The sequence below is a fragment of the Geotrypetes seraphini genome, chromosome 11 (assembly GCF_902459505.1).
Source record: "Geotrypetes seraphini chromosome 11, aGeoSer1.1, whole genome shotgun sequence".
NCBI lineage: Eukaryota > Metazoa > Chordata > Amphibia > Gymnophiona > Dermophiidae > Geotrypetes > Geotrypetes seraphini.
Window position 1 is genome coordinate 41,878,082 of NC_047094.1, and position 13,041 is coordinate 41,891,122.

The following is a 13,041-nucleotide window of genomic DNA, read 5'->3' on the forward strand; positions in this document are numbered from 1 at the left end:
GTTTATGAGTTTATCTGAGATCATTTAGGCTTGGTCTTTTAATGGAGCTGGATTTGTGAAAAGGAAGGTTTTCATGGCCTTCCTGAAGTTAGCACCTAACACAGCTTAGTAAAAAAAAAAAACCCAACCCTTTATATAATACAAGCATAAGTGGCCAAAACCATACCTTGATTTAAAGTGCAGTTACTTATATCAGCCCTGTAATAGGGATATGCAGACAAAAAAAAAAAAAGAATTATGTAAGTTTCCTGTGTTGTTTGCAGGTTTTTTTCATCCTTTTTATACATTTTCAGTTTGTTACTAGAAATGTTTAAATATTTCAGGGCAATTTTGTTAATTAAGAGGTAGATGTGGTTGCTGTCAAAACATTAAAAGAAAAAAAAAATACTGTACTTTTCATTGCAAACCACACTAACTTCCTTCCCGATCACAACTCATATCACCAATGACAACCTGCATCTCCCTAACAACTTCACCTGATCCACATCTCCAATCCTTTTTTGCACCAGTATTAGTCAATGTGTTACTCTACCCCCAAAAAAGAAAACTGATTCCCTCTCACACACATTGGGGTTATCATTGGTAGTACATTAAAAATGAGAAAAAATAGTCTCCCACAACCAATGACGGCTCTCCCCAACGACCTATGACAAATGCAGCACCGGGAATCCCACTCCCATGAGAAAATTGGCAGGAGGGATGCCCACTCCTGCCTGCCAATGGAGCCCCTCCCCCAAATCCATCTCCTACCCTCCCCCCTTCCTCCTGAAAAAAAGGGCAGGAAGGATGCCCTCTCCCTCCTGCCACCAGATGTACCCCCACACTCCTCCCCATACCTTTGGTAGACATTGGGAGCTGGAGGGAAGCACTGTCCCTCCAGGTCCGTGGCTCACCCATCAAAAATGATGGGCCTTCCTCTCCTTAGTGCATCGTTTGATGCACAGAGAGGAGACTAAAGCCCTGATTGGCTCAGATGCCTCAAGCCCCTCCCCTTGGTACCTTAGTCATCTCAGCCAATCAGGTCTTTAGGATCCTCCCTCTGTATCCCATGTGATGCACTGGGCAGGGCCTAAGGTCTGACATCTGAGCAAATCAGGACCATATGTTTGGAATAAACTGCCCGAATCCCTACGGTGGGCTCTGTCTCTGGCAGTGTTCAAGACCCATTTAAAAGCCCACCTCTTTGTACACGTCTCCTGCTGGCCTAGAGAGATGCGTACTGCCACCTAGGTTCGCCTAAGGCTACGCCTAGCCTTAGGCGGGCTTGCAGGCCTCCCTATGCTCCCGTAGGTGCCTCAAATATAATAATAATAATAATATAACAGTTTATATACCGCAGGACCGTGAAGTTCTATGCGGTTTACAATAATTAAAAAATAGTTTGAGTGGATTTAACAGTGTTCTGCCGGTTAACATTGATTGGTGGCCTGCCCGGGGAGCATTTTTTTTTTTAAAAAAAGTGCATCCCGATTAGACAGCTTTAGGACACCTACAGCTGCCTACAATTGGGATGCAGTTTACATAATCCAGGCCATTGTGGTTTGCCTTTCAAAAATAGGCATTTTCTTACTGCCGACTTTAGACGTCTAGTGCCATACGTCCAAATCAGACTTAGACATATGTTTTTAAAATACCCCTTCACAGTCTTTCTAGCACACAAATGACTGACCCATTGTCAAATAAGAGAAAAGTCAGATAAAATGGAAAACAATGGTAACACCTCAAACAATGCATAAACAAAGGCAGTAAGCACAGGGGCCTGGGTCACAACGGTGCTGTTTTGCAGTAAAAACAAGGTCCCAGGTTGAAAATAAATTGTCTCGGGTGCAAAACTACCCTCTATGTTTTGCCAGGTAAAGAGAAGACACACTTCTTAATGGCAATGTGATGACATCACCAGGGAGCTCTGTCAAGATATGCCAGATGGTCTGATTATCAAAGGTTGAGTAATCAAGACTGTGCTGTATACGAAAACCAAGATATACGTGAAAAGAAATCAAAGTATCATGGAACTTTGTCCAGTTTAAATATCTTTTTCTAATTGTACTCTGCAAAATGCTACAACACCTTTCAGAAAAGAGGGATATGATAGAGGGAGGGGGCAGGAAGAGGGGGTGTATTTGCATTTCCTGCTTGTTTCATGTCTGTAAAGTCACTTTTGTTGTAGAAGAAATATTGACATAATCTACTGCTGTGAGTAGCTGTTGGAGCAGTTTCATGCTGAGAGGAAAAGCCCGATTGCAGCAGTTAATGCTCAAACACACAGAAATAAAAGGTGACAACTTCATGACAGATTTTCATCCCGTGACCCTAGAATAATAAAGACATCTTTTCCTATACCACACTGTTGTCCTTGGTTTGTTGCACTGGTTAACAGGATAAGGAGAATGTGAGGAACTCTCCAAATCATTCGCTGGAAAAAAATATATATATATAAAAATGGTATGTGTGTTTCTGTATATGTGTGTGTTCATAGCAACTTTAACCCCGCGTGTGCGGATCGCCGGACTTGATGGACCCATGGTCTGATCCGGTGCTGGCATTTCTTATGTTCTTATGTAGCGCCATTTTTAGCTCCGACTGTGGCAGTAACAGCTCTGATGCTCATAGAAACCCCCCTTTTTACAAAACCGTTGCACAGCTTTTAGCTCCGACTTTGGCAATAACAGCTCCAATGCTTATAGAATTCCTATGAGCTTTTGGAGCTGTTGCCGTCATGGCTAGCGCTAAAAACCTATCCACACCAGATGGGAAATGTCAAGCAAGACATGAAGAATTGGGGTTATCATTTTACTCCACTTTAAAGGTAATCAATAGAAATTTTAAAAAAGAAAGAAAAGATGCAGAAGAAGGTACTTGCTTTTGAAAGCTAGTCAAATAATATGTTAATTTATTGAACTAAATTAAGGGCCCCTTTTACAAAGCCGCAGTAGTGATTACCACATAGCAAATGTGACATAGCCCATTCAATTCCTATGGGCTGTGTCACATTGGCTGAGCAGGTACTCACTACTGAGCCTTTGTAAAAAGGGCACTAAATATACCAAATAGATGACATAGATCAGGTAGGGAACTCCGGTCCTTGAGAGCCGTATTCCAGTCGGGTTTTCAGGATTTCCCCAATGAATATGCATGAGATCTATTTGCATGCGCTGCTTTCAATGCATAGTCATTGGGGAAATCCTGAAAACCCGACTGGAATACGGCTCTCGAGGACCGGAGTTCCCTACCCCTGACATAGATGTACGTAGTAGAGGTAAATTTCTAAACTTTAATGAACAAATGTAGCTAAAGCCCTGGTTACATTAAGGGCTCCTTTTACGAAGCCACGTTAGCGGCTTTATCGCGTGCACCTTTTTAACACGTGCTAACCCCCGCGGTAGCCAAAAAACTACCGCCTGCTCAAGAGGAGGCGGTAGCAGCTAGCGCGGCCGGCAAATTAGCGTGCGCTATTACACGCGTTAAACTGCTAACGTGGGTTTGTAAAAGGAGCCCTAAACCTTTGAAAGTTACCTCTACTACCAGTACGTCATCTATATGGTGACATATTCTGTGTCCTTAGACCAAATTAATGCATTATCCCCTGAATTCTGTACAAAGTGCTAAAAATTGTGTATAAATTTGGGTGTAAACCCAATTTTCACATGCAATTTTATTGAATAAAGAGCCAATGATTGCCAATAATTGGAATCTTACCCCCTCTTTTACGAAAGCATAGCGCAGGTTTTATGCAACCGGAATGTACACCTGGACATACCCACACTATATTCCAGCAAGGTATAACATGAGCAAAAGGCCTATATTAGAATTAGACTAATAATTGCATTAGCCTGAAAGTATAACGATACATGATACGTACATGATAGGGTACATGATACGTCATTTTAAACATGATTTTCATGATCAGCAGCCAAAAATCTATAAGATACACCCAAAAGTGTTGAAGAGCTTGGCTCCAAGGCACTCGGAAGTCAATGCCATTTGCTATCCTAATGATATGGTGAGAACGGAAGGATCACTTGACAGACTGTTACTTCTGTCTGACAAATGTATATGGTTTCTCTAGTAAAAATAAGAAATCAATTGAATACCACAATCTTTCTTCAGCCATGAGACTAGTGTCTCATGATGATAGTCTTCCAGAACCGAAGCCACCAGAAAAATGGAGTTTAAACAAAACCGACAAAGAATCTGCAATCCATAGCCAAGCACTGGCAGTGACATTGATCCTGATTTTGAACCATGTACATCTGGTGAACCTCATCTTATAACAGTCAGAATTAAACAACTTGGTCAAGGACTTAGGTTTGTCAAAAGCAAAAGCAGAATTATTGGGTTCAAGACTGCAGAGATGGTTTTTGCTCGCGCCAGGTATGACAATTTCTGTATTTCAAAGCAGCCAAGACGTTTCTTTGCACAGGCTGAAAACTTCTATAACTGCACTGACATTGAAGGGTTGTTCATAGCTTTGGGTTGTACGCACAACCCACAGGAGTGGTGTATTTGTATTGATTTGTTAGTGTTAAGCCTCAAGGCTGTTTTGTTACACAATGGTAATGTCTACTAATCAATAGCTATTGTCTATTCTGCACACATGAAAGAAACATATGAAAACATGGAACTGCTTAAACATATCAAGTACACTTCTCCCTCCGTATTCGCGGGGGATAGGGGCAGAGCCGGACCGCAAATGGCAAAAACCCACAAATATCCGGCTCTGACCCACCCGCCTTCCCGGCCTTACCTAGTGGTCTAGCGGGCTTTTGGGGCAGGAGCGATCTTCCTACGCTCCTGCCCCGTGCAGATCGCCATTAGGAAATGGCTGCTGTGAGTTCCTATAGTCTCTTGAGACTACAACAGGAACTCCCTACAGTTATTTCCTAATGACGATCTGCATGGGGCAGGAGCGTAGGAAGATTGCTCCTGTCCCGAAAGCCCGCTAGACCACCAGGTAAGGCCGGGATGCCGGGGGGAAGACTTAACGATGGTTGTTTTTTTCTTTTTTCCCCCTCCCCAAAAAATCACGAATATGTGAAATTGTGATTACCGAAACCGCGAATGGGGAGGGGGAAGTGTACATAAAGTACAATGGAACATCTGCGGTGATTTTAAAGTAGTAGATCTGCTACTTGGAATGCAGCTTGGTTATCTCAAGTACTGTTGGTTTATTTGTGAATGGGACAGCCGTGCTAAGGAGTTGCATTACATTCAAAAGAACTGGCCACTCCATAAGAATTTGGTTCGAGGACAGAAAAATGTGGTACATGAACCACTTGTTGATCCGAGATATTTTTGCCTTTTCTTCACATGAAACTTGGACTAATGAAAAATTGTTTAAAAGTGATGAATAAGGAAGCCTAAGGTTTTCTTTATCTAAAACAGACCTTTCCGAGAATAACTGATGCCAAGATTAAAGAAGACATTTTTGTTGGTCCACAGATCAGACACGTCATCAATGATGAGAGATTTGAAGATCTGTTAGTTGGGCCAGAGAATATCGCCTGGAAAGCATTCAAGGATGTTGTTGAGAATTTTCTTGGCAGTTACAGAGCACCAAACTATCTTCAACCGGTTGATAAACTTCTTAGGCTATACAAAACCATGAAGTGCAACATGTCACTGAAGATGCACTTTCTACATTCACACTTGAACTTCTTCCCCGCAAATCTTGGTGCAGTCAGCGACAAACATGGTGAAAGGGTTCAGGACATTGCCACTATGGAAAAAATATATCAGGGCAACTGGAATCCATCAATGTTGGCTGACTATTGTTGGATACTACAATGGACACTGAGTACAAATAAAAACCAGCAGGAAAACACTTTTAGCCATGGTGAACTATCACAGCATATCAGAAATGTTGTATATTAAAACATGCTATAGTAAATTAAAGATACCATCGTGCTTCTCAAAATTCCTATGTAATATACACTTCTCCCTCTGTATTTGCGGATTCAATTATTCACGGTTTTTAGCTTGCTGGCTCCTCCCCTCAAATTATATCAGCTTGCATAGAGAAATTGCTGATTCCAAGCGTTTACTAAGAAAATTGCTGATTCCCAGCACTTTCTTCACCATGTTTTGCCTCTCCTTCAGGAAAAGGCCAGGTCTCCCACCATGTTATTCGCGGTTTCACCGTATTCATGATGGTTTTTAATAGAAAACAGCGAATAACATATGAAAAAGTTATTCACGTTTTTTCTGTATTTGCAGTTCTGTTAATCCCCTATCACAGCGAATATGGAGGGAGAAGTGTAGTCAGTGAGAAATTATATTTGTGTTTATTTTGAAGGGGGTCTGTCATAATCACCAGTTTGTTTTAAAGAAGCAAAACTTTTGGAAAAATTTGTTGTCCGTATAATTGGCACGACACCTCATAATTGACTTTAATTGGATTTAACTGAAAGTTGATGCCTAACTCAAAAACCACGATGCTATAAAAAGTAGGTGCCTAGACCAAAATACCTACCTAAGGGGTCATTTTACTAAGGCACGCTAACTGATTTAGTGTGCGCTAACAATTAGCACACGCTGAATGCTACGGTGCTCTTAGAATATAATGGGAACCTTAGCATTTAGCGTGCACTAATCAGTTAGCTCAATCAGTGGGTACTCTTAGGAGCAGAACATGGGGGTGACAGGACATTCACGTGCGAGACTTCAGCGCTGACAATTCGGTGCAAGACACCAGCGCGCCACCTAAAAAGTGACATTTAAAGAACGCCGACGGGGTATGTGGGGGGGGGAAACCCCCCCACACTTTACTTCAGACTGTTTGCGATGCTATTGGGGGGGGGGGTGCAACCCCCCACATTATAGAGAAAACTTAACTTTTCCCTAAAAAATCGGGAAAAAGTTAAGTTTACTTTATAATTGAGGGTTCCAACCACCCCAACTCCCCTCCAACGGCAGTGCGAAGAGTATGAAGTAAACTGGGGGGTTCCCTACTCACACCCCGGGTCGGAGCTCTTTAAAAGTCACTTTTTAGGTGTCGCGCCGAATTGTCGGCACTGCAATGTCGGCGCGCTGAAGTCTCGTGCGCGAATGACTATGAACCGAACATGGGTGTGTTTTCTGAGTTAGGAACTCCTTTGTGAATTAGGCAGATATTTAGGAGAGGAAACCCCTGGCATAAATTGGGTGTGCCTGAAGTTAGGATGCCTCAACATCCAATCTTGGACCGCTCATGGAGATAAGGGAAATAAAACCAATGAGAACAGATATTCAGACATGTAGCTGCAAACATCTTGTGAACCCAGCATGATAATTTAAAAAAGTCCCAGTGTTGGACTGCTCATGGAGCTTTGTAAATAGACTCCTTGCTGAGTTACTTAGGTAGGCACTTAAGAGCAAGACTATATTTGCCATCACTGCTTCCAATGGAATCTGGGAATGCATTATAATTTAGTAGGTTGCCTCCTGTATTTATGTACCTCAAATATTTATGACCTCATAAGAAAGAATTTGTCAACTGAAAACTAATATAATGTGCCATTTAAGGACAAGAATAACTTTTGAAGGTTTGCTGTTAGCATCACTTTGATATATAGTTTATATTTCGAAGAGATACCAGCAGTAATTCCAGCCTGTGAAGCACTATTAATTATGACAGCAGCATAAATGGAGTTCATTCATCTGTGAGATCTGTTCACCAATCACAGCCTGAACACTTTGAGAGTAATTTCAAAACAGGGCAGCCATGTGAAATGTCTAGAAGAGTGCCTCTTGTTTGCCTATTTTATAAAGGCTCCTTCACAATATCCCCCAGAAGGAGTAAAACGATGCTTAACCAAAAATAAATTTCACCAAAAGTAACCAGAAAAACCGTAGATTCTAAATATGAAATGAAAAGTAATGCCACCGCCTCCATAACTTTTGTTTAAATAAAGATATTGTAATGAATAAATGGCAAGAAAAATGCTTGAAACTTGATTTTTATTAAATGTGCTGCTTTGATTTGTATTTTAAAAGGTGGTATATTAAATTCAATAAACGATAAACGATTTACTTTTCTTCATTGTTTCTACCATTCAGTTCTAGGCTTTTGATTGTTCTCTCAACCCGAAGATAAGTACTGTTTTTTATATATATTTTCCAGCCTGCAATATTGCTTGTACACCGCTTTTGTGGTGAACTTTAAATAGAACGCTGAGTGTGTTTTCTTATAGCAGCGATATATGATTTTTCTTTAATATTAATAAGTACTTTTTTGCACTATCACATTAAATGATGGTTAGGGCCCGGGGATGTATCACAAGTTACCCTTTTTGGGTTATTCAGTGACAATGCTGTTAGGGGTTTGGCGATTTTCCCCAGGTGTGAATTGTGATTACTGAAGGCCCTCCGTCTACTCTTTAAAGTATGTTATACTTGGAAGTTTTCCCCTTCACATTCGCTGCTATTGGTTCACACACACAAGGAAGGATCTTTTTTGGCCATTCAGAACTTACAGCAGGATGCCTGATCATGTCCTGCAGTAAGCCCTTTTAAGCTGCGGTAAGCATGAACTTAATAAAAGGAGCCCTATGTAAAGAAAAGCAATGGAGGATTGTACTGCTTTGATGAGTTCAAGCTGATGCAGATGCAATCTCTAGTTCTTTACTAAAATAAAGTATCTAGGCCAGGGATGTCCTCGAGGGCCATAATCCAGTCCATTTTTTCAGCATTTCCCCAATAAATTTGTATGAAATCTATTTGCATGCAAATTAGGTAAAATTAATTGGGAACATCCTGAAAACCCAACCTGGTGAGGGCCGATCTACGCCCCCAGATCTACGCCCTCAAATGAAATGAAATGTGATTGATAGCTTTTGCATCAAAGAAAAACATTTTGGTAGTATTTTATACTACCATTTACCCTAAGCTTTCTCCACTTATTCTAGTCAGGAATCTACTCTGTAATGTTTATCTATTTATTTATTTACAGTCATGTGAAACAATTAAGACACCCCATGACATATTCAGTTCTTTCTTAAGAAATGTTCACATATCGATGTTAAATTTTTTATTTATTTATTTCTGGAAAAGAAAGTGATGTAATTGCAGGTAAACAACAAAGATTTTCCTTGAATTACTCATGAAACAAAAGTTATCCACAAAAATGTGTATACTAACTGAGAAATAAATTAGAACACCCCCACATATCCTCCTATTAAAGTGGCTCAAATCACTCACAATTGTATTACATCAGGTGCACATGATTAGAACATTGTTACTCAGCATTTTGAAGGAGGTTTGCCCTACTTAAACCTCAGACATTTAGTTTGGTGTACTCATGACTGCTGTGGTGAGAGTGAACTAGCTGTCTGAGGCCTTCATAAAGAAGATTGTAGCAGCTTATAAGTCTGATAAGGGATGTAAAAAGATCTCGAAAGAATTTGACATTAGCCATTCCACGGTCTGGAAAATAGTGTACAAGTGGAGGAGTTTAAAAAAAACTGCCAACATGCCCAGGTTTGGCTGTCCAAGCAAGTTGACCCCCAGAGCAGATTGCAAGATGCTAAAAGAAGTCTCTAAAAACCCTAACATGTCATCATGGGACCTACAGCAGGCTCTTGGTACTACTGATGTGAAAGTGTATGCCTCTACAATCAGAAAGAGGCTGCACAAATTTAACTTGCATTGGAAATGTGCAAGGAGGAAACCTTTGCTAAAAGAAACATCAAGGCCAGACTGAAGTTTGCCAGAGAGAACGTTTACAAACACCAGGACTTCTGGAATAGTGTTCTATGGACAGATGAGTCTAAAATTGAATTATTTGGACACCAGAAAAGAGGATATGTTTGGCGGACACCAAAAACAGCATTCCTGGAAAATAACCTCATACCAATTGTGAAGCATGGAAGTGGAAGTGTCATGGTTTGGGGGATGCTTTTCTGTAGCAGGACCTGGCCAGCTCACCGTCATAGACATGAATTCTACTGTGTATCAGCGGGTGCTTGAGGAACATGTGAGACCATCTGTAAGAAAATTAAAGCGGAAGCATAACTGGACCCTGCAACACGAGAATGTCCCAAAACATACCAGTAAATCCACCAAGGACAGGATGAAAACAAAGAAATGGAGAGTCCTGGAGTGGCCGAGTTAAAACCATGATCTTAATCCCATTGAGATGCTGTGGGGTAATTTGAAACAGGCTGTACATGCAAGAAACCCCTCAAACATCTCACAGCTGAAAGAATTATGCATTGAGGAGTAAGCCAAACTTTCCTCAGACCAATATCAGAGACTGGTATATGGCTACAAGAAGCATCTCACTGTAGTTATTTCAGCCAAAGGGGTAACACTAGCTATTAGGGTGTCCTAGTTATTAGGGTGTCCTCAGTTAGAGTACACATTTTTGTGGATATCTTTTGTTTCATGAATAAATCAAGGAAAATTTTTGTTGTTTACCTGCAATTACATCACTTTATTTTCCAGAGATTAAAAAAATAATAATAAATTTGACATCGATATGTGAACATTTCTTAAGAAAGAACGGAATATTTCATGGGGTGTCCTAATTTTTTCACATGACTGTATGTTATTTGTTTTCTGCCTATCAATGAAGGTTGTCTATGTGGTTTATATTCAGGTACTCAAAACATTTTTCCCTATCTGTCTCGGCAGGTTCACAGTCTATCTAACGTACCTGACAATCTATCTAACGTAATCTGACAGTCATGATAGTTTAACATGCTAGTGTGCTATTATGCTCTCCATTTTGGATGTCAGTGTTGATCTCTGCCGTTGAGTTAGGATTCCTCTACTTTTTTGGCTTTCAAACTCAGAAACACTTAGAGGGCTGAAATACACACATGCATCAAAGCATTTTGTTGTGTTGGGCGATGGGTATAATATGACAGTAGCACTGTGTCCTTCAGGCACAAGTTAGTAACCACAGGATGTGCTTTAGATTAGTGCTCTTCATCCGCCGGTCCACAGAGATTTTCTGTCGGTCCACAGGGCCGGCACGTCCATCGGGCCCAAAACAGCGTTCTTCAGCCGCCAGTCCACGGTGTGATCAACACGGTATCTTCGGGCCAGCTCTCTGAGTGCTGCAGTGCACAAAGCCATGGGAAAAGGCTCCTACCCACGTCCTGCGCCTGAACCGGAAGCCTTCTCTCTGACGTCGCAATGTCAAAGGGAAGGCTTCCAGATGAGGTGCGGGATGCACGCGAGGAGCCGTTGCCCACAGCTTTGTGCAATGCAACAGACAGGGAGCCGGCCCGAAGATAACACCAGGGGGTAGGCCAGAAGGCAAGGTACATGGAGGGAGAGAGACAACAACGGGTAGGGGAAATGCTTTTATTTTTTTAATTTAGTGATTGATTTGTCTGTTTAGGAAGAAATGCATTTGTTTCTTTTCCTCTGGGGTTGTACTGCTTGCAGAGTCTTGCATCTTAGGGTTTGTTTGTAAATATTGGTACTTTTAGTTTTTGGTCCTGCATTTGCATGGGGTTATCTGTTTTCTGGTAGGAATGATTGTTGAAAAGCATACAGTGTGCTTTGAGTATTTTAATTTTGTGGTTAACCATTATGTGTTGTTAATACAATTATATTGTGTGTATATGAAAAATGAATGGAAAAAATTGTGCTACAATTAGTACTATTATGGAGGTGGGGCCTGGGGCGGAGATTGAGTGGAGATGGGCAAGACTTAGCCCAGTGATAAGAACATAAGAATTGCCGCTGCTGGGTCAGACCAGTGGTCCATCCTGCCCAGCAGTCTGCTCACGCGGCAGCCCCCAAGTCAAAGACCAGTGCTCTAAACGAGTCCAGCCTCACCTGAGTACGTTGCGGTTCAGCAGGAACTTGTCCAGCTTAGTCTTGAAACCCTGCAGGGTGTTTTCCCCTACAACAGACTCCGGAAGAGTGTTCCAGCTGTCCACCACTCTCTAGGGTGAAGAAGAACTTCCTTACGTTTGCAAGGTATCTATCCCCTTTCAACTTTAGAGAGTGCCCTCTTGTTCTCCCTACCTTGGAGAGTGTGAACAGTCTGTCTTTATCTACTAAGTTTCTACCCTTCAGTATTTTGAATGTTTCGATCATGTCTTCTCTCAGTCTCCTCTTTTCAAGGGAGAAGAGGCCCAGTTTCTCCAATCTCTCACTGTACTGCAACTCCTCCAGCCCCTTAACCATTTTAGTCGCTCTTCTCTGGAACCCTTTCGAGTAGTAGCATGTCCTTCTTCATGTAAGGTGACCAGTTCTGACCGCAGTACTCTAGGTGAGGGCGCACCACAGCCCGGTACAGCAGCATGATAACCTTCAACTGCCGGTTCATGGACCGGTGCCAGTCCATTTCTGCCGGTCCATAGGTATCAAAAAGTTGAAGAGTACTGCTTTAGATGAAATACACACTGGAATTATAGATCTGTGAATACTGGTGACAATGTTCTAAAATGCATTAATATTGGTTCTTTAAATGTGCAATGGCCCAACATGTTCAAATCATATGTTAATGCAGCCAGTCGATTCTATGAATTAAAATAAATATGTGCACAGAGGTGACACACAAAGTTCACTTCTCCTTCATGAAACCTCATTCAATTATTACATTAATACATATGTTATTATATTATATGTTACCATAAATAGATTGTAACCTACCCTCTCTAACTGCATTCCATATGTATTTTTCATACAGTTCTTCACTGTCAGTTTAATTTCCATCCTATAAGTTCACATAGAATTTTTCTTTTTTCAACCATCTTTATTTTCTCTTCTTTATTCATTTCCAGGTACTTTAGTTAGATTGTGAGCCTTCGGGACAGTAAGGGAATTTTTTAAGTACCTTCTTACTTCTCATTTATAATCTTAATGTATATTTTCTTCAAACCGCTTAGAACCTAAAGGATATAGCGGTATATAAGAAATAAATTACATTACATTACATTATTTAATGTATTAATAGATAATGGCCCCCATTTTACTGGACCTGTTTTCTTTTTATAAGCCGGCACTTAAACCTTTGGCCCTCTTTTACTAAGGTGCGCTAACCGATTAGCGTGCACTAATCGAATTAGCGTATGCTAAACGCTAATATGTGCATGTTAGTCTATG

At 41.0% G+C, this 13,041-nt stretch overlaps 1 protein-coding gene across 29 annotated transcripts in view; it reads right to left on the bottom strand.

Moving 5' to 3' along the window:
- The window catches only part of RBFOX1 (RNA binding fox-1 homolog 1), a 520,491-nt gene that overhangs the window by 459,398 nt on the left and 48,052 nt on the right, over window positions 1-13,041 (bottom strand). The gene's annotated exons all lie outside the window — the stretch shown is intronic.